This window comes from Hippocampus guttulatus, chromosome 1 (genome assembly GCF_054856545.1).
Source record: "Hippocampus guttulatus isolate MCC_2025c chromosome 1, RoL_Hgut_1.0, whole genome shotgun sequence".
Lineage (NCBI taxonomy): Eukaryota > Metazoa > Chordata > Actinopteri > Syngnathiformes > Syngnathidae > Hippocampus > Hippocampus guttulatus.
In genome coordinates, this window is record NC_141261.1 from 31,514,708 (window position 1) to 31,518,763 (window position 4,056).

General features: G+C 42.8%; 1 long non-coding RNA gene across 1 annotated transcript; it reads right to left on the minus strand.

Moving 5' to 3' along the window:
• Positions 1–221: 221 nt before the first annotated feature.
• Positions 222–1,017, minus strand: LOC147211353 (uncharacterized). Its single transcript, XR_015100502.1, has 3 exons — positions 910–1,017; positions 434–490; positions 222–361 (listed from the first exon to the last, which is right to left on the minus strand). It is a non-coding gene; the product is annotated as an uncharacterized LOC147211353 (long non-coding RNA).
• Positions 1,018–4,056: the final 3,039 nt, after the last annotated feature.

The window sequence follows — 4,056 nt, forward strand, 5'->3', positions numbered from 1 at the left end:
AAAAGTTTGTTTCCATCTTTCTCCGTTCGTTGGCAATCAGCATTAGAAAACTGCTAAGTTTTATGGAAAAGGCCGATTTTCTGCAGAAATCCAGAGAAAATGAGCTTTTTGTAAAAGCATGCATTTCAAGCATCATTTCAAGTTTTACACTATTTTTTGCTTTTGTGGCAGCTCAACTACCTCAATAATGTGTTCCTACTACAAAAGAACATTACAAATAATGTTTTTGTAGCAAAATAATTTATTTGCACACAACAAAACTATTGAACTATGAACAAAAGTGCAGCTGTGGAGAAGATGGTTTTTGGCTTCCATCCAGTTTGTCACCATCGATTCATCCCACCACGTCCAGATGCACGACCTAGAAATAATAGAAACATAAAAAGTTGCAAATATATCTTGCTACAGAGTGAGGTACAATAATTGTATTTACCTTTCTTTCCACCACCAAAGCGAGGAGTCGTCATCTTTTGGCTTCTGGTTGGACAATCTGTAATGTATAGAAGTATGTACAATTACCACACTTTTATTTTTCTATTTTTTTTTATTGTTGCTTTCCACTTACATTTCAACATCTCTCACACACACACATACATGCTCGCACACTGCTATTTACACCATTCATTCCACGTTGCTCAGCATCCAATTTGAAATGAAATGGAATATGAATTTAACACTAGTGGTTTTAGCAGAGCTGAGCGGACCAAATGCGTCCTGTTTTTTTTCTTTCATGCAAGTCAGCGCATATTTTCATCCACATCTACGAGACGCATCAACCGTACATAAATGATTAGTGTTACTGGCAACTTCATAGTATAGCGGGGAATGTAGCGGTACATAAAAGTGACTGAGGAGGCATAAGAAGTGATGAAGTTTTGAATGGGAACTTGCAAGCTAGTCAGCAGTTACCTCCTCGTTCCAGCGGCTCTGGCGAGGACTCTCAGCTGCTTTCCGTTATGTCCGAAGGCACATATTCGTCCGACATATCGGGATCCAAATCGCTCTCCAATTCATCGTTTTCGCCCTCGTCTACGAGACGATTCCAACGAATCGCTGACGTGTGCCCGGCGTCGGCCATGCGAAGCAATGCAGCCTCTTTGCCGTCATCGCTGGAAGTCGCCAGGGAGACGATTTGTGGGCGATGTGGGGCATCGGGAGGCACAAAATGCTCTGCCAAGCGATGACCGCTGACGTGGAGCAAGTTCATCTTCATCAGATGAACTCGAAACTCGGCGTGAGCTATGCGGGCCGCGTGTAGCACGCCATGTTTGTGCAGGCCGACGTTCGTTTGACGGGTGCCGCTTTCGATTAGTGACCGAAGCGTCATTTTCTCTTCCACACAAACATCATCTCCTTTGTTGTTTTGTTTCGAGGACGCTTTTATACCGAAAAAAAAAACATTTTTAGTTAGTTATTTCCTTTTCTCCATCGTTGCTAATGTTCCAATCCACTATCCACATACGCCCCTCCTTCACTGTACGCCCTTTCCACTACTTCTGTGGCGTGATCCTGGTTGATTTTTGCACCACTGCCACCCGATGGCCATTTTTTTGCTATTTAACATTGCCGTCAAGCCTAATCCTGTGGTGAGAAGTTGCATCGGACTCTCTTGCACCCTCCCCCATGAAAACACGTGATTGACGTATTAATACGTCATGGGGAGGGAACGGCTATGCGCTAATTGACGTATTTATACGTCAAAGGGTGTAAATGACTTAAGCAGTTCATTTTGCATGAAGTGTTCAAATTTTGCGATGGTGTGTCTGGAAAAAAAACATGTCTTATTAATCATGGCCTATTTCTTTCATAGTTCACCAACTTTTTGGGGAAACAATCAAATTAGGAATTAGACTGGCAGGTTCAATGCACTGCGGGTAATGCTGCAGAAACATTGTTACTTGAACAAATAATTCTTGTGTTGACAGTCGCTGTCGTTGAAAGAATACAAAATAAAGCATGTATCAGAAGTAACAAAATAATATAAAAACAAATTCACAAGATATATTTGAATCTGTTATAATATCACATCTTATAAGGTGATAGCGTACAAAGGGTGGGTTTTTTTTTCCCAGTAAGACCACAAGCTGTCATGGTGTGGTGATGTAAGGGGGGGCAGGTCATCCCCTTATTTGACAGCAGAAGCTGTGTAAACGTCACGTTTCACACACCTTGGCACGCTTTGCCAGGCAAATGTCAAGTGGCTTTCTGCGCTGCCTCCAGGTTCCTTCACTCACATTCTCTCTGAATCCCTTGCATGCTCTGCAACAAGCCCAACCCCCACCCAGGCAGCCATCTTGGCACTCTCCTTGGGAGACTGATGCAGTGGCTGATTGTGTGGGAAGTTCCTCTGTCACCATTAGCTGAGGTGGAGGCACCTGTCAGAGGGCGCATTAGGAGTTTTTCTGAACTCTACTTTGCCTCGCCAGTCATGAACCAAAGGGGTGGGTCAGCTGGCTACTCCTATTATTCATCACTTGAGGTGAGATCTGGATGCTGTGAAAACAAGTTTGACAAATACGTTGCAGTAAAAATGAATATGTACAGTGCTCAACGTCGATGAGTCTTCCCAAACAAATGTTACAAAACTTCGGGATTACTGTCATATGAAGTATTTTCTAGAACACAGCTCTTCAATTAAAATTTGAAAGGCTCTGACTGCAATGGATTTTTAAGGTCCTGACCGCAAAATGTCAAACCGTAGAACAATAGCACACTTTTGTTCAATATCACAGGATTTATTTGTGCGTTTGCAAATACAATGTTATGCGTTCCAAGAAAACAAACCTCATATCTGTCTATGCCTTAAATGAAACAATTTTGTGTGTTACCCGGCCAATAAAATGTCGGCCAATAAAAGTCGACCAATAAAATGAATGAGTAGTACACAGGGGTCCAATGAAATTGTATGATTACCGGTAATCACAACTTCCTTATTTCAGTCTTTCTTCTAACCCTGAACAACATGGAGAATACCAGACGAAAAGCATAAGATGCAGCTTTTAAACTAAAAGCCATCACTCTGGCAGTTAAAGAAGGAAATCGAGCTGCTGCCCATAATCTTGGCAAAGACGAGTCGATGGTGCGAAGGTGGAGGCTCCGGCAAGAAGAACTGAGCCAGTGTAAAAAGACAACCAAAGGTTTTAAAGGTGGGCCGTCGTGGTGTTATAGATTCATGAAACGGAAAAGCCTGTCTATTTGGGCATGCACAACGTTGTGTCAGCAGCTCCCTCCGAATTACGAGGACAAACTTTGTTCCGCACATTCACACAAACAAAGATAGTGGAGAATTCCATCAGCCCAGATGAAATAATAAATATGGACGAAGACCCTCTGACATTTGATTTGCCTCTCACTCGGACTGTAATTAAAAAAGGTGACCCCCCCCCCCCCCCCCGTCATACTGAAAGCAAGCGGCCACGAGAGAACACATTTTACCTGTGTTTTGAGCCGCGCAGCATCGGGCCTGAAGCTGCCAACGATGATCATTTTTCAGCGGCTGACTATAGAAATAATTTCATATATCTTTTCCCATTTATATGATTTGCATTATTCTATTTTAAGCCGAGTGGGCTGCAGTATTTCTCCTCGTAATTACGCAAATGTAAGATCAATGTAAGAATGTCAAGATCTCTCTTTGTCTGGCCTCTTATTATGTGTTTCAGCGTAATTTCGTTGTGCAAATGCATTTATCATGCTCATAAAAATATGGCGATTATTTTAACCTGAAGAAATTTTGCATTTTTTTTCTGCGGGGGTTCAGTGGGGGACCGCGTCAGTCGCCTCACCCGGAGGCGCTCCACGACGGCAGGGACGCAGAGGCGAACACCCGCCTACTCATTGGCCAGCGGTTTATTGTACGGTGCGGCGCATATAATTAAAATTTTGATTTTTCTTCATAAATCTGAGCATGCGGCTCTTAATCAGGTGCAGTCTGTAGCCCGGAATTTCCGGTAAATATCAACTAAACAGGGACAAACTGGCCAGTCCTCGATTTCAGTATCAATGTAATTGTATTTTGATGCCTGCAACTCAGTATGTGAATTTGGCTTTTTGTCT